Raw genomic sequence first — 21,237 nt, forward strand, 5'->3', positions numbered from 1 at the left:
GTTTGTCCTTTGAGATCGTCTGTACAAAACAAGAAGTCGTGAAGGAAGGAACGTGTCCTGTTGTTCACTGTAACAATAAACATGGAAAATGATTCAATGATCTGTGAAGCTCAGTGAAATTTATAAGAACACAGCAACTGTCACACTAGATTAGATCAAAGATTATTGTCACCAAGTATCCTGCCTCCAGCAGAGAGTGGGATGGGGAAAGTGCCTCAGAAAATAGATATATATTTGAAATTATCTTTCCCTGCTCTGTCTTTGCAGCTTCTAACAAAGAGTTGTGTAGCAGCTTGCTAGCCTGACATGTGCTTGGTAGCTTCTCTTGGGTGTATTCATTGTTCATTCCTCTGATCTCCATTTGAACCTGTGTGCTGCTTTGCCTCGACCAGCCCCTGTGGGCACTGGGTTCCACACTGTAATTGTTTTATGAAGAAACATTTCCTTTTGTTTCTAAATTGCTGCCAGTTTAAAACAGGCTTCCCAACTTCCTTTATGACATACAGTAAATAATTCCCTTTTTTTACCACATCATTCCATTCATTATTTTTCAGATGTTGATTCTGTCCTCTCTTAGCCAGCTTGCATATCCTAGTTTATTTCGTTTCTTCTTGTTCAGAATTAGTCTTTTACTTGTTACTTTCCACAGTGCCTTTTTCCCGAATCTTTCCTGATTCTTTCATGTGCTCTGTGAGATGGTGTGGAGGTGAATGCAGCACTGTAATCAAAGGGCCCTAATGAGTAACCCTGTGAGGGTGCTTGGATGAGCAAAATGCCTGTGGACTTGAGCCAAAGGTTGTGCTGATTAGCCTGGGAAGGCTGGTGCTGTCAGGCTTTGTCTGTGTGGTGTCAGAACAAGAAAAAGCTGTACAAGCGCTCCTTGTTACATGCCTTAAGTTCATCATCTCCCTTCTGAAATTACAGCTGTGATGCCAAAGCTTTGGGTGAACCATGCTTCAGGTTCCAGTACCTGAAACAGTGGGTACAAACCCAGAAAGATTATACCAGCCGTGCTGGGGTGATGAAAGTTTGTGACATGCTGGGGGATGAGGGGAGAAGCTCCTAATGCCTTCAACAAAAATTATTGCACCACCAAACCTTGCAATCCATAAATGGGTAGGTTTTTTGGTTTTCCATGATCCCTTTAGGTTATTTTCATACATGGATTTTTGCCTAAGTGCTCCTAAAAAGTGATTTTATAGTGGAAGGTGGGGATATGTGTTTGAGACTCCTTTCAGATCTTGGCCTCACGAGGCACTGAAAGCCCTGTGCACTTCAGTAACAGCCTTTAGCACAAGCCTTAGAGTGCAGCAAAAATTCAAATGGTTCCTTTTGTGGTGCGGTTACAAGTCAATAATTTGAGCTCGGATTGTGTCCATATCCGGTGAGGAGTGAGGATTACATCCCCCCCTTCTCCTTGCAGTCCTGTCTAATGAATCCAGACCCAATCCCTGTAGGGAGCTGAGCAGGCACAAGGAAGGGAGTGTCGTCCCCTTGGGAGCTGTTAGAGCATCCGCTCCCCCCCCCAGGAAAGAGGAGGGAGGAATTCCGACAATTCCTTGCCAAGCTATTCCAAGGGTAGAGCACTTACACCCCACCAGCTAATCAGGGCTGTTCCTTAAGGCTTTATTTTAGCATCTGGACTTCAGTAACTTTTTTTAAGCCTAGTTTTGTGCTGAGGATTACTGTGAATTTAGATCCAAACCATTGCTTGAGTTGCACATCCAAAATAAGCATTGTTAACAAAAGCCAAGTGCCTTATGCATTTTATTCAGCGCTAAGAGCAGCTTGACTGCTAATATTTCGTGTGCTGGAAGAAATGGAGCTGCAGTTTTGAACTAACTCTGGATTTTTGAAACATATCCTCATGGCAAACTGTAATGCTCATGATTGTGCCAGTGGTGACCAGTTTGAGGCTAGTGAGATGTGGGGGCAGAGAGACACAGGATAGAATCCTTATAAGTAGTCAAATGTGCCCTCTGCCATGTTTGTTTAATATTGCACTATTAGTTTTTTGAAGTGCCTTTGTATATAAAATGTCAGCCCATGCTACCTTTTAAAATTTTTTCCAGGTCTGCTACCGTTCAAATAAATCATGTAACTGAGCAAGAATTTATCCTTTCTCTTCCTAAGGCATGTAGGCTTAATCCTTTTGCTGCCTCAGTCACAGTCATGGTTCTAGGAAGGTTTAAACAAAATTGTGCTGTATTATATCCCAGCAGTTCCTTGGGAGAAATATGTGGAGAAGGGGAGAAGCAAGGTGAGAAAGGGAAAGATCAGAACACTTACCTCTCTTCTCTTCCTGTGCAAGTCCAGCCTGAGTGTCTGCATGGAGGAGCTTTGAGTTTTTTGCCTTTGCAGGAATCCATGAGCACAACTGGGTAGAAGCAAGCAGGACCGAACTAGTCTGGAAGGTGGATTTTCTGTGTGCCACTGTCGTGCTTCTCTCCAGCACCGGCCGGGCGTCCTGGCTTTACACAGGGGATAGCTACACAAACAGAAGGAAAGCTCAGTTCTCCTTGCATTGCTTTTGCCCTTTATGCTCTAGGTTTCACAAGGAATCCATTTTTTTGCATGTTGAACCAAAGGATTCCTAAATGAAGGAGCAGATTATTTCATCTGCAGCATATGCATGTTGGTGACAAATGCAGAGCGCTGGGTGTAGCCCGTTTCAGAGTTGCACAGTTCATGGGTGTAGCGACAGCTTCCACTTGCTTGGGTGGCTTTTTTGGCAAATGCAAGGCTACAGAAAGAAATGGAACAACTCTCCCAGTGTATTGGAAGACAAGGCCCAGATAAGTAGTGTTATTAGGCAGTTGGGAGGGCAATTAATGACCAGGTGGAGAGCATCTGCTCCATGTGCCGGATCTGAGTATTGAAACTGACCTTGGGCACGCTGACTTTTACAGCAGAGTAATTAATAGGAGCGGAATATGCAGATAAATGAAAGCTAACTTAGTGATGTCTGGTTATAATCCCCTTGTCACAGCTCCCTTTATTATCTAACACACAAGGGTGTGGACATCAAAGTGTAAGTGCAAAAGGATTCTGAATTGTCTCCCTCATTTGTTCACCTTTCTAGGGAGTAAATGGTGTTGATGAATGCATAGACCTATAGAGCAGTAAGACCATAATTTGATTATGTGTATAATGTGACATATTGCTATTGCTTGAAAGGTAGAAAAATGGCTGTCAGGAAACTATTCTCAAAGCTTTTAATTGTAAATTAGGATTCTAGGTTTAAGTTCTGTAGGGATTTTATTAGATTTGCTGTCTTCCCCCCTCAACACTGTGGGATATTGATTAGTTCACTATCCTGAGATATCTCTAATAATGGAATGAATCTATTAGCTGTACATTTCTGTTAAAATTATTTGCAATAAAAGGATTGTTTGCAGTTACATTTGCATGGTAATGGAGAGGCTTTGGCTGTTAAGGGAGGATGAGTAGATCAGATTGCAGGTTGCTTACAGAATCAGAAACTTGGGGTGGTATTGCCTTATAGTTTGTTCTTCAGGAGTTTGTTTTACTGTTCATAATGAAGCATTAGGGAAACTAAAGAGATAATATAGTGGTCTGGTGTCTAGGACACTGAGCTGTCTGGAGTGGGACACCACCTCCTTTCTCCAGTGAACATCTGGAATATTAATTTCTCACCTCATCTTTCTTCTCTTGTCCTGCTTTATACACTTTTCGTCCCCTATCACCAGCCTTCTGGGATATGGAAACTGTTGGAAAACAGCTGTTGGCAATGCTGGGAATGCCTGCTTTACCTACCTGCTGCCAAGAAGTCTTTTTGAAACATTTCTAGGGCTAGATCTTATCCTGTGATCACAGCCAATATGTTTTCTGGAGGCAGAAGAAAAGTTAGTCTGAAAATCTCATCAAAATAAAAAAAAATGAAGCTGAGAAAAGCAGTGTCTTAGGAATTAAATTCTGATTTTATCTGCTGATGAAAATCTAGAGCCCTGCAGGATTAGGATTAGCTAGGTCAGGGTGTGAAAGCAGATGGTACTACCAGAGTGAGAGATGCCCAAATCCACAATTTGGATTTAACTTCGCAGGTTAACTCCTAGAAAGATGTAATGTGCTAACCACACAGTTAAGATCAGAGCATCCCTTTCCTATTTCCCTTGGCAACCAGTTTGTTTAACTGTAGGTCATGCCAGGAATGAAAAAAACTGAAACAAATCAAAGCTGCTCTGTGTTTTCCAGTCTGACTCTCACCTGCTGCATTGTGGAGCATCACCGTGGGAAGCTCACACTCTGCCACATGCTGTGGGATGTGATGCAGCATGGCCTGACCTACCGAGGCTGTGTCAGCTACAGGAAGTCTGAAAATATGATTTCCTGAAAAACAAGTGAAAGGAGGGGAAATACGCAGTTTATGTTTTGGGGATGGCATTATTGGAAACTCCATGAGCACTTATGTCAGAATACCTACGAAGTAACTATTTAGTCATATGAATAGTTGCCATTTATTTACAAGGCATCTGTGTGTGAATTAGGAAAAAATCCTTTAACATGTATCAGACCTCACAGAGATGAGTAATTCTGTGGAAACAGTGTGCGTGTCAGACGTGACTGATCGCTTGTTACCCTGTATGCTGTCCTTTGTTTTTGAGTAAGACTCAAATGTATGTGGTAGCAATAATTCAGTGTGAACCAGGGAGTGCCTGGGAGAATCTGCTTGTCTCTTGCATTTCAATAGAAGATGCAAGGTTTTCTTACTCAGAATTTTCTTGACAGAATCAAAATCAAATTGTGAGGCAGTTTCCCAGTTGGTGTCAGCTGGTAAGCACTGGTTTGCATCAGGTTATGACCTGATCTCTCTACTTACAGGTTAATAGCAGCTATTCTAAAAATGCATTTCCCAAAATGCAAAAACAGTTGCTGCTGAAACCACCCTGGGCTATGCAGGGGTGGTTGTGGTTGTTACCTTCCCTCGAACTCTTAACTCTGTGTAGAATAGAAAGCTTTTGGTTTCAACACCTGTGGTCTAGGGTAGGAGTGGGATCTAGAAACTGGAATCAAACTTGGGGCCTCTCTCTTTAGGCTTCATATGTTAACTTTAATTACTTTTCTGTATGATTTCCTTGAAATGTTTCATGGTTTTCCCAGTGCTTTACTACTGAATCTCTTATTTCCTGGACAAGTCTTCGAGCAACCTGATCTAACTGGACCTGCTCAGAGCTGAGAGTTGGATTAGATGACCTCCCAGGAGTCCTTTCCAATGTAAACTGTTCTATGAAAAGTAAAAGATGCTTGTGGGATTGATAGATGAGGTATAACAGGGCAAGCTGTGGAGTTGGGGAAGCCACAAGTGCTCCATTTTACCCAAAGATATGAAGCACTGTTATTTTCCGGTATTTGTTGTTTCCATCTTCTTTCAGTAAATTCAATTACCATTGAGCTGGACTTTTTCACAAGGGGCTGGCTAGGAGATTATGGGCAGAGGGCTGGAGATAGAATTTCTAGTTGGCAATTTGCATTAAGTTGACCTTTCCTAACACCAGTTCCAATTCAGTGGATGTAACTTCTGTATCTGAGTGCATTTAGTTTAAGTGCAGGCATTTGGCATGCAAAATGATGCACATCTGCAGAGAGCTTTGGCGTGAACTGATGCAACTTTCCTGAGCAAAGAAACATCTGGAGATGCCAGCAATAAGAAATCAGAGTGTAGATTTATTTGTTAAGCAGACAGAAGGGTCAGGGAAGATGAAATACATAAGACACCTTGTCCCCATGAAAGATAGTGACAGAGTGAGGGACCACAGCACACCTTGCTCCCCCTGTATATCACAAACCCAGATTTTGTGGTTGTGCGTGGATTATGCACAGGGATGATTTCAGTGCTTTGTGAAATCAGTGTTGCAGACACCTGAAGTAGTGGATTTTTATAAAAATGTGGCAGGATAATATATTGACATAGTATGTCAACAATCTCGTGTGCTCATGACGTATGAGCATGCTACGTAATACCATTCAGAAGTGTGTCTGTGCCTGAAGAATACAGAAGGACACGTGCAAGGAGAGCTGTTTAATTCCTGAACTATCAAACTTCTGAAGTAAATGTGTGGCATCTCTGTTTCATAGTTCACTCATGGCACAAATATCACGACCAATACCTTGCTGTTTGCCATAATGTCCAAATCCTATATCATTCTGTGGGCAAAGTCCCCATGGAAGCACAGCGTTTAAACTTTTTACCTGCAGGAAAGCTTCCTATTCAGGCTTTGTCAACAGATGCATGAAGCGCAAGAATTACTGTTGACAGTGAACACTTTATTATGGGGCAAAAGATCCTCTTAAAAATGTAAGGTCAGCAGTCTGTGAGTGAAGAATTTCTTACGCACATCAACACACAAGTGCTCGATGCCTAATCCTTTAATATGATTTTTATGGATTGATTTCAACAGGAATTCAAGGACAAATCTTCAGTAGCTGAACAACCTTCTAACAACAAGCTTGCTTTGTTGTAATTCATGCTCAAAAATTATCCCACTCTAGTTGCTTTTTAATAATGTGATTGCCAGGGCCCAGTCCTGTAGCTCATCTTCCAGTTTTGAGTGACTCCTTACTGAAGCAAACTCCTCTTGACCTTTTTGAGTATTTTGCTAAACCAAGTATTCCTGTTTGTAGGGGGATGTCTTAGGGCAGGCTATAGCAACGTGTGGATGACTGTCATATGGGTTAGTCTGAGCTGACAATGGGTTTGTCAGTCACGGAAAGCTACTACTGATTCAGAAGATAATTTCCATTTTATGTGTGCTTTCAGCCTGACTAGGTGACTTCTCTTGCATGGAAAATTGCAACTGGCTTGAGAGTAAACTCTTAGCCTTTCAGTAATTTCTCTGTGAGGGTCTGTCCTCAATGTCTCCGGAGCTCTGGCTTGTTATCCTGAGACTTGCTTAGCCCTTTCCTTCCAAAAATAACCTAGTAGCTGTAAGTCTGTTCTCTAACCTGTCACTACTTTTCTGTTCTGTTTTAAAATATCTTTCTGCTGTATCTCATTTTTATGTGGAGCACAGCCCTTCTCTAAACTGTGACACAGTTTGTAGTGAGCTCAGGAAGAAGAGGCATCTGAAAACTACTAAAAACATGTTTCAAACTCAGCAGTTGTCAGAAATAAAGATACCTTTTGGTTTAAATGATGGCTAAACCTTTTCCAGCTGTTGCTCTTGTCAAAGAATTTAAATCTGGGAGGAAGTGAAAGCTTTTTGCTGTACTACTCCTCCACCTGAGGTACTGCTTTAGTTCATTGCACTGCAGATATTCACTAATCTCCCTGAGCAGAGGAGCTGGACATGAGTTTGTTTTGTTTAGTGTGCAGGTTTTGCCTGATCCACCCTGTTTCCTGTGATCTGTCTATTCAAGGACAGTGAACCCCTTAGACTATGCCTCATTACTTGACCCAGGAGGTCTTTCCAATTCCTGAGCTAGGTGTGTGTGCCAGACATACCCTGAATCTACATTAGGGTGAGATTCTGGGCTCAAATTGGCTTCTGCTTTACCCTTGTTTCTCCTTAGAGGCAATCCAGGTGAATAGACTGGATGTGAGCCTTAACACACTCAGACAGATCCCAGATCTGGATGGTTTGAGGGCAAAGAGGGAATGTCAAGACTGGAAAGCATGCCAGGCTATATCCAGCAGGGATCTGGGCAAGATCTCAGAAGACCTGTTGCCTACAAAGTATCTGAAGAGATTTCATCTGTTTAATTTCTCATGTTTCTTGAATTTTTTTCATTACAAACCTACTGGTCATTCAATATAATGTTGCAAAGATTATGCCACAGATTGTTCATGGTGTCCCTGGAAGTGGTGGAGAATTCCTAGGAGAGGAGGGATTGTTAAATCTGTTTTCAGTAGCTCAAAATCAGGCAGGCTTTCTTTATTCTGGGGCATGTTTACCACTGTAAATCCTGAACATTACCTATCTTCTACTAATGCCTGGGGCTTTGCTGTCATTGCTCATACTGCATTTCTGGCACTGAAGATCTGTGCCCAAAATTAAAATAAGTGTGTGTGGTTTGCTGATAGTTTTTCCAGAAAATGTTTCTTATGCTGAATTAATATCTTGCTAGCTGTTTGAAAATCTGAGTTTATAAAAAAATTACTCCAGGTTTCTTATTTCCTTCAGTAGCTGACGGTATTTAATGATATGGGGAAAACATAGAAAATAAGATTGGTTTTCTAAAAACTTTAATTTTTCTTTTTTATAATGTGTGGACAATCAGAAATAGGAAGCACATGTAAGTATATGCACTGGCTATGAACTAAAGATGGCTTAAAAGGTCTGTTTACTGTGAGGATGGTGAGGCCCTGGCACAGGTTTCCCAGAGAAGCTGTGGATGCTCCATCCCTGGCAGTGTTCAAGGCCAGGTTGGATGGGGCTCTGAGCAACCTGGGCTAGTGGAGGTGTCCCTGCCCAGGGCAGAGGGATTGGAACTAAATGGTCTTTGAGGCCCCTTCTCACCCAAACCATTCTATGATTCTGTGATTTTTTTTTACTCAGCTTCCCTTACACTTATGTGTGACCTAGTAGGCCTGTGCTAAAAGTACTTTTATTCTCTAATCTGAGAGCAGAAAATTACACCAATGAAGCTTTCAGGTCGCCTCTTTTAGTAGTAGCTGCTTCAATCCAAGGCATTGAGTGCCTTTCCTGCAAGGAAAGGGTTATCTCTCGTCTCGAATGTGAGAGCACACCCTGCTCTAGCCTGCAGGCACACAGATAATAATAACGTGGAAGGATGGCAGCCTGTGCTCTGGAACGGTTTATGAGGAGGAAGTCCGCAATTACATATTTCTGGGCAAACATTAACCAAGGCTGAAGCCTAGTTTCGAAGAAAAACAACAGGCTGGAACCTCCATTAATATAGCTGTTATGTGGACTGGAAACAGCAGTCATGCATTCATGGAGCATTAGAAGCTAAGTAAGAATAGCACGACAACAAAGCAAAAGGCTTGATTATATTAGCACATCCTGGTGTGTGCCTGCAGAAAGTGTCTCTGTCCTGGCCCAGCCCTCCAGTAATATTGGAAAGACCAAGGGGATTTTTTTTTAAGTACTCTCTAGCTCTGTGAAAACAGACCTAAGCCAAAGTAATGGGACTATTGTTTGCTGTGCTCACGGCCTAATCCATTTATATTGGTGGTTTCAGAGCTTGCCACCACACACTGAAGTTTCCCCTTTAAAAAACAAGTTACTTTGGGCATCTCTCAATCACTGCGGTTACCACGCTAGAAACAATTGCCATTCTGTGCTGTGGTTTTGCAAAGCAGCAGTCTTATTTAGAGCTTTGTGTGCTAAACTCGGATGTGCCCATTCTATTATGGACTCTCTGTACCTAAAAATGGAATTGTTACACTAAAATTAAGGAGACAGCCAAATGATACATACTTCCTCTCCTTTGTTTTTTCTGACAGACCACAATTGCTGCAGAGAAGCTGTCCACTCATTACTGCAAGCTCTGGGGAAAAGCAGTGACAGAATTTAGACCTGTATGGGAGAGGAGAGTTAGTCTAAAGAGACACTTGCTGTGGCAAGCATAATATGTAAATTCCAAAGTTAAGCACTTTGGGAAAAGTCCAAAAGATGAAGATACATACATTACTGCTGCTGGGGGGAAGGAAGGGAATCTTAAATGTCTCCATAGAGACTATTTACTTGACTTTTCTTCCTTTGCTTTTTTTAAAGGGCAAGACAGCTGTGACTGGGAAACCTTACACTTGGATTAGGCTATTGGGTTCAGGTTTAATGGTAAAAGTTAGTTAATTCTGTTGTTAGCTGGGCTAAAATAAGCTAGATATTTCAGAAGATAAGTTTAGTGTCCTAATATCCTTCAGGCACATACCTACCCACTCCTTTTAGTGACCTGCAATCACTAACATCTGAAGCCCTTAAGGAAGCTAAAACGAAGCTACTGGTTCAGCTGGCTTCACTGGGGACAGTTGTTCCTGCCCCAGTGCTGTCCTCATAACTAGCAGTGATTACCAGTCCTGGTGCAACCAATACTCTTCGGCAAGACTGGAATGGAAAATGCAGCCTTGGGGACTCTGTGAGGTCCCTCACAACAGCAAATTATTTTCAAAAAGCAGCTGATCCTGCTTTGCCTTGTTCTGATAACGGAAAACTGTTCTTTGGTTTTTTGGTTTTTTTCCTTTTTCTCCTGCACCTGATACTGCACACTGTTTAATGCCAAAGCAGCTTGGGTTTAAAATCTTGGGTAAAAGCCCCTCCTTCACCTCCAAGTGTTTTAGCAGGTTAATCTTCTGGAATATTTTAACAAAACACAGACTGTGACATTCACTCACAGAGTGATTTCTGCCATGTTGTGCTTGCATTTTGAAAACGCAGAATATTTCTAGGTAAGTACCAGTAGATTATTTTAGGTATACCAGAAGAGATTTTTTCTGGCATTTTTGAAAGGTCCTGATTCAGAGGGGTAGAAAGAACTGGCCTGTTCCGGTGAGTGTGGCTGGATTGTATTGTAATTATGGAATAAAGAATTCTGACTCCTAAATAGGTAGCCTTCAGAATATTTTAATCTAACCCAAATAAAACTATGTTTGTGTTTAATTAAGGAAGATGATTAATGGGATAATAGGAGGGGACATAGTTTCGCTTCTTGTAAAATGAATGCAAGTATAAACTTGACAAAAAGCTGCTTTTTTGGTTTGTTTTGAGGATGGACAAATCATGGATAGCTTAGAGATAAAAACTCCACAGGCCCTTGGCTTATGCTTTCATAGTTTATTGCATCTTTCAAATTGTGGTTTTGGGGGCTGAACATGGATTTAGGTTAATCTTTTAGTGATGCATCTATATAAGCTTTCATATGTTGATGACATTATCTCCTGAATGGTAGTAAATTTGGTTTGTGCTGAAGTAGGCTTGTGTTCTAGTAGTATGTCCTCCTTTTGGGAAGCTTAGCACATGTCAGTGAAGCAGCAAAGGATGAGAATCTAAGCAGAATATTCAAGTCAGTTTTTTGTCTGTTTAAGAAGTTACTCATTGCATTGTCATTCATAATCGTCTTCCCGTGTGACAGGATGGGCTCGTCAGATCCCAGGGAGATAAAGCGGAATTTGTCAGCTCCTAGGGGGCCAAAGTAAGCATCCTTCTGACTAACAGTCTTTGAGCACTGTGTCAGGAGTTATGGGAATTTGGAGTTACGTGCTGCTGTTGAGTGGCGTGGCAAAATATGGTTGTGTAAGTGTGGTTAGTGGTTAATGATTTCTTTTTTTGTCTTTCCTCCTCTGCCTTCTGTGCTCCTTGCTCTGTACATGAGAGCAGGAAGGAGTATTTGGATGGAGCAATGCAGCCTCTTCATCTTTTCCTAACTGAGTTGATGCTGTTGCTATTTGTAGAAGTCGTTCTTGGTCTTCTCTAAATGACCATCGAGAGATGACAGGCAGAGGGGAAGGTGGGACTTTTCCAGCACACCAGGAGCTCTGCCTGCTGGCTCTTCTGGCTGTAGGCATAATATACATTTTACGTTCTCCCAGAGAGTCTCATTTAGCCTCCCCAATGCACTGCTTCAGAGCACGAGCCTCTGCAGCACTGGGTGTGAGAGAGAGTCGTGTAGGCAGCGCCGTGTTGACAAGTGCCTTGTACCATCTGCTTCCTTCCTCCACAAATCCATCAGCATCCATGCAGCAGCTTGTACTTGGTAAGACCACTGAAAGGAGATGTGATTTGGATTTAATCATTAGCAAATGTCCCTTGACTGTTTCTCAGTTGCCCCATCTGAGTTTAATTCCAGGAGAAGGAAACTGATGTATTCCTGCCTTCAGGTGTAATTACTTCAAGACAGATTGACCATTTAAGCACACACGACACTGCTTAGCTTTAATTAGAGTAAATTGGCAGAATTTATATGACCGGTAGTTTTGGGGACTGTCAGATGCATAAAAGTATATTTTGCATATCATTTCCTGCTGAGGCTGAGACCAAGGTACTAGCTGAAAGGCTTGTAATTAGGATAAGAACACTTTGTAAATTTAACCCTATCTCCATTACGAGCATAGTGGAACTGGCTGGGGAAGGGGGTGGTGCTCCAGAGAGACAAAAACATTTGAAACAGAGCGAGAAGCAAGAAGTTGCTGGAGACTGTGCAATAACACAGACAAGTGTTATTGCCAGACTGGAATCTTTGTAGACAGGCACAGGTGATTTGTAGGTGCATAAGTAAGACTTATAAACCCAAAGATAATTTTTTTTTGTAAGGTTGTTCTAGTATATTGTATGACCCCAGTGTTGATAAAACTGAGATTAAAAAGAAAAAGGGGTTTGGCTGGATGTTCTGTCACAACAGTTCTTAGTGCACCAATTCAGAGTGCCCTGGAATAATGTTAGCCTTTTCTGGATCCACGTCCGACTTGACCCTCAGCTGCAACAGCAGTGCAAGCAATGAGGTTTTAGTACACAAAGAGATTCCAAATCATTGACTGAGCAGTAAGTGAAGACCAGGAGTGCTGTTGAGCCCCTTCTGTACTGAGCATTGAGAAACCTGAAGGGAAGAGTCTCCCATTGCTGTGCCCTAGACCTCCTGGTTAGAGAAGCTCTTTCCCAAACCAGGGGCAGGGAGCTGCCTTGTGCCAAGCACCTGCTGATGGACGTTGTCAGTGTGGTTTGGATGTAGTTTACAGTCTGTCTCTGCCTGGCAGCTGGGAAATCTCCATGAAAAAAGTTATGGATGATGAAGGGTCCTCAGTTTTCCCAAAGAAGGAATAGCTGACCAGAGGTTCATATTTGATTAACTTATTGGCACAGGATTTGGTAATTGATCTCTGCTTAATGTTGGGAGCTCTTACTGGTAGTATTCCCTAAGAACCTTCTGGATTAACAAAAGCTGGAAACAGCATTGGTTTTATTCTTTTGCTGGAATAGCCCAAAGTGTATTAGTTTCTGTTTTATTGCTTGGCACATGAGAGATAGCTGTATCACCCGCTGATTTGAAGTTTGGTGAAGAGGCTTAGTGGAAGTTGTCTCAAACCTCTTCTATGATGAGGTCAGGATAGCATGGGATTTGTTTGCATGAGGACGCTGCAATTATGGTGGGTCCAACATCCTTAACTATTCTACTTTTTATTTTCTTCATAATTTATCCTGGGCCTGAGACTTGTGAAGAAAGTGGAGGAGCTGTCGTCTTTCACACTTGTGTTCAAAGGTTTAAGTTGCTGAACAGCTCAGGGTGCTGAGAGGATTTTTATTTCCATGTCAGCTCTACCTGCTTAGACACATCTTTGCTTTAATTTGTGGCAAGTGTGCCACTCTCCAAATGTGATATATTTGGGTCCAGTAGTCCCTTGAAACTGTGTTTTCTCTGTTTGAGGTGATGGAGTCTGTAGATAGATAAGAGGTGGCTATATTGTGTTAAATTAGGAGAGAGGCCAGTCTGGCTGCTCCTTGTTTCTTGCTGCTTTCATAGGATTTTTGATTCTGTGACTGAGTTTAAGTACAGTCAACAAGACCTGCATCTGCTGATGAGTTAAGAGCTTGCTGTCATCACCCATTCTTCTAGCACAGTATCAGTACTTCAGACTTCAGTCACACTAATCTCTCTGCTTTCAGAAATGGAGTCCTGAAAATGAGACACAGCAGATATTCTGTTGATCTTTCTTCCCAATATCATGCATTAACAACATTCTGGAAGGACTAAGGTAAGAAAGTTCGAAGAAAAAGTCAGTTCCTTGTTGTTTATTGTTCTCCTCTTAATAAAAAGATTGTGATAGCAATTACTGGTAAGAAACAGTTTTTCTAAAGTCCGTGTGTTCCAAGCTTAAGCAAAATGACAAAAATAAGGGCTCATGGTGAATAATGAGTATTTAGTGCAATAGAAGAATGGTGATGGTCTTAGTGGTTCGGCTGTACATTTGCTTCTAAGCCCACCACAGATATATTTTCCTGTCAGTTATTTTTAGCAGGATGCTGGGGATGCAAAACAAATATGAAATGTTTAGGGCAGCAGTTTATGCTGTGACTAATCTGTCTTCTGTGAAGCTAATAATCCTCCCAAATTCTTCTACAGAGGAAGTAATAGATTTGTATTTTTCACTGCATGGCACATCACAAACCAGAAACGTGGTTAATGGCTGCTAATAACTCCTTGAATTCTCCTCTTCAGGAAGCCTTCCCTCGGGAGAGCCGTTATCGTTAATCTGGTTAAATCTGGATGTTTTCCCTCCTTTTCTTATATTGTTTGTTCTCCTTTGAGATAGTTACAGTTCATTTATGTGTAGTGAAGGAACAAGTGGTGTTTGCCAGAGCCGGCTGCAGGGGCTGATAGGCGCCCGTTTGCATGGGCCTCGTTACAAAGGCAGACCACATCCTGGCCAGGACAAAGTGCTGTCTGATACACAGCCGGCACACACCAGTGCCTGCCTGGAGCCGTGCCAGGATGTGGGCAGCCTTTGTGAGAAGGCACTGTTTTAGTCTGTGTGGAAGTTGAAGGAAGGGATAAACCAACTAAATTAATCTTTCTTTCCATTCTCTGGCAGAACTTCCACCAGTCAAAATAGGCATGTGATTCACTACAGTATAAATTTTTCCTGTGCTTTTTGTTTGCTGTCATCTAGGACAGAAGTGGTGTGTCATTCACTCAGCTGCTTCTCTGGGAACAGAACATAGAGAAAACTAGAATACACTATCTTGGTTATCTTCTTGCAAAGATACTCTTGTTTCATGTCTCAGAGGTATCTTTACAACCAAGTGATAAATACAACATGCTCATCATCTTCCATCTAAAAAGTTTTAAACCTCCTGCACAGCTCAGGTTCTAGGATTTTCAGCTCTGGCTGAAATGGGTGGGTAAGCATCTGTGTACTTGTCAGCTGTGTCTAACTGTTATATAATAGAAAACCTGAGCTTGTGGGGAAGAGGGTGAAGGTGCAGTTGTAGGACAAACACAAATCATTATTTTCTGCCAGTTAAGGATAGCAAGAGGGATCTGCAAAGTGGGTTTGGTGACAGAATTGGAGATAGTACCCCATAGTTCCTTGATTTTGGGTGTGTAAAAAACAATCAGAGGAACAACTGCTGTTCTTTTCATTTAAACAGCACAATAAAATATGAACTCAGTGGAATGCTTTGCAGCTTAGGGTGATTTTTAACAGGAGTGGGGCTGCATAGGTTTGGGTTTTTTGAGTCTTACATTGCATTTCTTAGTTGAGAGAATTATCATGTGACTGCAGGGTTTTAATAAACTTTTTTTTCTGCCAAAATAAAATGTTGAGGTTTGATGGGAAAGCAGATTGAAGTGGAACATTGGTTACATCAGTAAATGTGCCTTATTCTCAATTGGCAGTGGTGAGTGTGAGTCAGTATGTTTGTTTCAGCCTCTAAAAATACCATATGTCTTTATAATTCCAAACAAGTCCTTACGATGGACAGAAGCAGCGCTCCTTTTTTTTGCTTAAATATGGCACAGTGTCTGTTGTATATTGGATATTTCTGAAAACACACCAGCCCACATCCTGGTTGACCACTGTTTAGCTGCTGTCCACCTCATCAAAAAGAGTAACCTGACAAAGGTGTGAAACTTCAGTTTGCTGTGGGAATGCTGGTCCTTTGCCTTGTATTTGCAGGTGCTGGAGAACGAAGTTGGTCCTGGCACAAACAGGTGAGTTTCCCATTCAAGCTAATGGGAGCTGTCCCCATCTGTGCCAAGAATGAGCTCTTTGAAAATGTACTTGTGGGTGAACTCCTCACAAATTTTGTTTATCCAGTTTTGGGTAAACATGTTGTCCAAAAAACTACCATGTGATCCTAGCTTTACCCTATGATTCAGTGTCAAAACTATGTGAAATTAGCCCTTTTTTTTGGATCCCATGGGTTTGACCTGAGAATAATTCTGAGGTTTTCAGTTTACTTGAATCTGAAAGTTGAGCAAAAGTAACAATTTTGTTTAAACAAACCAACAGAACTGCTTGGGGAAAATACCTATCTCCCAGAAAAATTGTTGGGATCCCCACTGGTTTAAAACCTTTCAAATTAGGCAATACACTGAATGGGAACCTTGCTCTTCACTGACTTCATTCAAATGTGGTTGAACTCTGAAAGGAGGTAGATTTTGTGTTTTATTGGGAACAGATGATGGTGCCATTGACTGTTGCAACTCAAAAATCCATTTGTCTTGAAATTGTGGAGATCATTTGCTGATATATATGCTGGTAGAACCTACCAGGAATTCTAGTGGCTATCATGTATGTATTTGTCTGCTTTACTGATCTGCCCACAAGTCTGAGACCTCTTTTACAATGACGAGAACTTTTTTCTTGAGTCCTAGAAGGAAAACCCCCACCAAATCCCAAAACACACATCTTTTGGTCTAGATCTGATTTAATTTCTTCCTCACATTTTATGTATTTTGTCCAAAATCTATTAATAACTTCAGCTTTCTTCATTCTAGATGTGGTATTTAAGTTTTCTTCTCTTAATTTTCTTTTCTGCTTTTATGACTGAGAGGATAACTAGAAATATTTGATACATCTGTTGAATTGCACAGAGGGACTGTCAGAAGCATCATAGGGAGAACTTCTTATCCATCTGTAGAGAATTATGGAATATTGCACCCATTTTTGTTAGTACAGCTATATTTGAGCACAAAACATTTATTCAGCCAAGTGCTGAACTTAAAGGAACCAAACTAAAGACGATGGCTGTTTCTAGTAAAATTATAGTGAAAATAAGCTGGTAGAATTTAGAGTTCATTTACAAACCTCCCTGTGTCAAATACATTTCTCCCTATAGGTGTTGAACCTTTTCTGTCCTGGATAGTCCCAGATCAGGCTAGCTATGTTTACTTTGAGGTGTCTGATGTGCATAGTCAGATGCATAAAATTTGACTTTCCTCTTACAGTGTAAACTTCCAGGACAGTCTCACTGAAATTTGATAATCGGTTTACTTTCACCCTAACCACAGACCTTTTGGGGGTGTTCTGTTCAGGTTAGATGGAGAGTGTGGGAGCATGTGAAAGACAAGTGCAAATATAATATTTTCTGTGAGTATGCTGCAGCTCAATTATGCCATTTCCCCTCTGTCATAATGCACATGTAGTACCACATTTTTTCTGATGGTGTGGCACCAGTAAGAACAGATGCCATGGAGAGGACTGCTGTGCTCTGTGCCAGCTCTTTGCTCTCCTCCAATTGCACAGAGAATTTGTCCCATGCAACATTATTATTGCCTTTTTTACAGCGTTGTACTGAAATTTCAGGACTTGGAAATTGTCATGGGGTGTCAGATACTTATCAGATACTTGGGACCAGATGAGACTCATGAGGGGATTACAGCACTGAAAAGTTAACCTCTTCCCCCCAGTCCTATGCAGTGGGTTGGCCTTTTCAGGATGGTGTTGGCTTTTTTTGGTTGTAGTAGGGTTGGTTTTGGTTTTTTTTAATTAGTCAGGAACAGAGGAAGTATTAAGGCTTTACTAGAGCTGTATGTGAAGGAACAAGCTGTTGTTACTGTTTGTGGGAGGAACCTGCTCGGTAAGACAATATGTGGGTCCCTATGTCAGCTGATTGCATCCTTGTTAAAGCCCATTACCATAGGCCTGTCTTTCCTCCGGTTCTTGTCGATTGAGAAGATCTAAAGCCATCACTCTTTATTTATCTGGGTTTAGAGAGAATGGGAAGAGCTCTTTCAAACCCCCAGGAAACACGCTGAACAAAGGGTGTGATTTGCTAGGTCAGTCCAATGGCTTGTTTCCTCTCCTGGCTGCTCCCAGCCTTTGGCCTTTATCAGTGCTTCAGGCAGCAGTGGTATCACTTGCCTAGGTATCTTCCCAAATGGGAGGCTGAAATGAGGGGGCTGGGTATTTCTTTGGCCAAAAACCCCAGTTGCTTTATACCTTAAACATGATTGTGTTTTGTAGCATTGGCTTTGTTTATTTAGCAGCAAATGTGGCTTGCACCCAAAGCTTTATTCCAAATGTTTGCCTTGATGTGCTGGGTGCCCGACAGCAAACATGCAAAAAGAGCCCTGAGGATGTGACTTGGAAACAGAATTAACTTCCCTGCAGGAGTTGCCTGAAGGAAGTAACAGCTAACAACACAGGATCTGCTTGGAGTACAGCTTATACTCGGGGACAGCAGGGAACATGTAGCTTTTTTGTGATTTAGGTAGACTCAGCTCTCAGTGCTGGACACACAGGATCTAATTTTGCCTTTTAAAATTTTTTCCATTATCTTCTCTGCCTATTATAGTTTGATTCACAGTGTGCCTTATAACTGACAGCTCCTCAGCACTTCCAGTGAAGAAACTAATACGTGTTGGTGGGATGTGCTTGCAGGCATAAGGATTTCTATTTTTAGAGAGTGTGAATATCTACATGTAGAAGGCTTGTCCATGGCTTTTGGAGGCATGGTAGGGAATGGTATTCCTGGATTACATGCCTTACAGTGCTTAGGCTGGCTCAGACAGGATTCCAAAGACTCCACTCCTTCCAGGAGTTTCTGGAGAGTGTAAATCAGAGAGACAGCATGAGCAACCCTACCAACAATGAAGTGTGTGCACTGGTGCAGAGCAAGGGTGAGATCGTGACCTTTCCCTCTCTGTCCTTTTGCAGGCAGCAAGAGCATTCTCTGCCTGTGTTCCAGGCAATAGGCTGGACATGCTAGGTGATTTTACATGGTTTTATTCTCAGGAGAGTCTCATTAAGTGTCCGTGACTTATTTTTCACTATTAATCTAGTTGTTCTGGAACCTGGTTTACTTATTTCTGGTTTATATTCAAGGTTGCTCAATGCAGAGTGAAAAAAATAGAGTTTTTCAAGAATCGGTCCTCCTGTGGGCTTCCTTTCAGAGATCTTCCAAGCTTTTTTTAAAAGGGGTCTTCAAGTTCCACCTTCTTCTTGGGATAATTTTGAATCTGTATAACAGGGATAGCAGTTCTTTGTGATAGGGAGACTACCTTCGCTGATGTGTATGCCTCAGTTTCACATGGAAAAAACCTCCAGAGGGAAAAGTGCTTTGTTCAGTTGCTGCACGTAGTAACAGAAGGTGATCCATTGAGCAGATGCAGATGCTGAGCACAGATGGCAGAATTTCCTCCCATCCAAGGGGTCTGCATGGTTGTTTTGCTTCACTTCAATGCCACTTAAATGCTGTTTTCAATGCTCAAGTAGGACTTAAATGCTGCAGTTCTTGCTGGCACACCAGTGAGGAGGGTTATGAGTGAATCTTAGTAGCACTGGGAGACAGTAACTTTTGCTCTGATAGTTCTGGTGAGTTTATTTTTAGTCTTATGAGATCTCTCTTGCTGTGATGAGAATCGATGGAACTTCGGCTTCAGTGTCCTGGTGGCATGTCTGAAGTGTTTCTATGCTGCCTCATTTCTTTCCCTGTCTTCATTTAATGTGTCACCACACCAAGCTTTTAGTGAGGCACTAATTAAAGACTGCTATTTGATGATTTCAGTCACTAGTTTCTTCTTCATGGATTTGGAGCTAAGGAAATGAGTGTTATCCTCCGATACATCTTGCCGAATCACCTTTATAGCGCTTAAAATAGGGATGTTCCTGTAAACTCCTGCTTGCTTTAAGATACTTTAGAAGCTGTTCAGTCATCTGGGTAAAAAAACCCCAACCTCTTGAATCCTGAGTTGGTTTCAGGCTTCTAAATGTTGTGTTCTTACAAACTTGGTAGCATTCAGATGTCCAGCTTTATCCTACCTTATTGATTGCATCATGTGGCCTGTGTGGTGGGGGGCAGTGCTGGGGAAATCACGAGCTGCACGGAACAGGCAGTCTCGCAAAAGCTCTTGGTTTGTAGTTTCCTGCCTTCAGTAGCAGTAAAATGCTGCTGCCTTGCATACCATGGATACCTGTCTATCCACTTAGAGCAACCAGATAGTATGCTTTATGGGTACAAAGGTCAACTGGACAGGTTCATGAAAGAGAAATTAATTGAGGGTGACTAAATAGATAAAAAGGAGTCTGGCACAGGAAGTCTCTGATCCTCAAATGGTTGGCTGCTGGGAGACTGCCAGGAGGTATCGTGTGCTCACCCTATTCTTCTGCTCCTTCTTAGAGATCTGCTCTCCACTGCTACTGGGGGACAGGCTGTTGGGGTGGGTGGTTTGCTCTGATGCAGCCTTGTAGCTCTTACATTTCCATACACAACCTCCTTCTCCACAAAGGAAAATATTGCTGCATGGGTGCCTGTTTTAAACAGCTGAGACCTTGTTACTGTAGAAGGATTGAGATGCAAATCTGAAGGACCTGATCCTGACATGCACTTTATTTTGAAAGCTTGCTCTCTCTCAAACCTAAAAATATCAAAAGCTTCAGCTGCCTGTGGGGCTCCTGTTCTCTTTGGTGCAGTCAAAAAAGTGAAATAATAAAATTTAAATAATCAGGTAGTTGGGAAAATGGCTAATTAGAGAATAAAAATGTTTGTCCTTAATTCTTATTGTCATTGCCAGGATCAGTACCAGCCTAGTTGTTGCAATCCAGACCTAGCTTCTGGCTGGACAGATCCTGTAGGAAGTTGCTTGTGTCATCTTCCAAGAGTGCCATAGTTGTGTATGTTGAACCCATAGGTGCAGCCTAAAGCCAGGGAGCTTGTGTAGGTTTCCACAGCCTCACTAAGATAATGCAGCGGCCCCAGGGCCCTGGTTAAATGTTAACAGCCTGCTGCCAGCAGTGTGTCTGCAGGGCAGGGAGCAGGTACTAGTGGCTGCAAGTTCAGCATGCTCTAATTGGCAACTCTAACTTGCCTTGGCATGCTCTCAGGTGTCTGTTTCACCCCGTTACAGCTTGCTTCAGCACTGCTGCATGTTCTCTGTATTTGTGTTGTCTTAAGAACATTGGGGGTAATTTTGTAGGTTTAACTCTCTCACTGTGAATTTGTCTTTATTGTGTTAAAATATTCTGAGGCAGAGTTGTTGTGTTTACTTTTGCCCTTGAAATTCAGACAGAGTTGGACTCTGATTTTACACCAGATGAACAGTCTGTCTTACATGAGCCTTACATTTTGGAGGCATTAATAGCCAGTTTAATTATTCCTGTTCCTGGTTGCTGTGACTCGGAACTGGAAATGCCCAGTGAGCTCATATTAACTTTTGAAATCCTGACATGTTAATGCACTACCTACTTAGGTGCTTAATTAGCATAGTGACTAAGTAACTGGGCTGTGAGTAAGCTGTGTCTGAGCTGGCATCCTAGCAGGAGTAGGAGTGAGCACTGTTAGTGGCTGCTCTGTTGCCAGCAAGTGAGGCATTTCTGATAGA

General features: G+C 42.0%; 1 long non-coding RNA gene across 1 annotated transcript in view; it reads left to right on the plus strand.

The window, feature by feature from the left end:
* The first annotated feature begins 11,890 nt into the window (after positions 1-11,890).
* LOC146437832 (uncharacterized) overlaps positions 11,891-21,237 on the plus strand; it is a 165,134-nt gene continuing 155,787 nt past the window's right edge. Inside the window, exons 1-2 of the long non-coding RNA XR_014851558.1 lie at positions 11,891-11,958; positions 13,578-13,666. This is a non-coding gene — a long non-coding RNA (uncharacterized LOC146437832). The remainder of the gene's footprint in view (positions 11,959-13,577; positions 13,667-21,237) is intronic.

This window comes from Lichenostomus cassidix, chromosome 4, assembly GCF_008360975.1.
Source record: "Lichenostomus cassidix isolate B80296 chromosome 4, HeHo_3.0, whole genome shotgun sequence".
NCBI classification, from domain to species: domain Eukaryota; kingdom Metazoa; phylum Chordata; class Aves; order Passeriformes; family Meliphagidae; genus Lichenostomus; species Lichenostomus cassidix.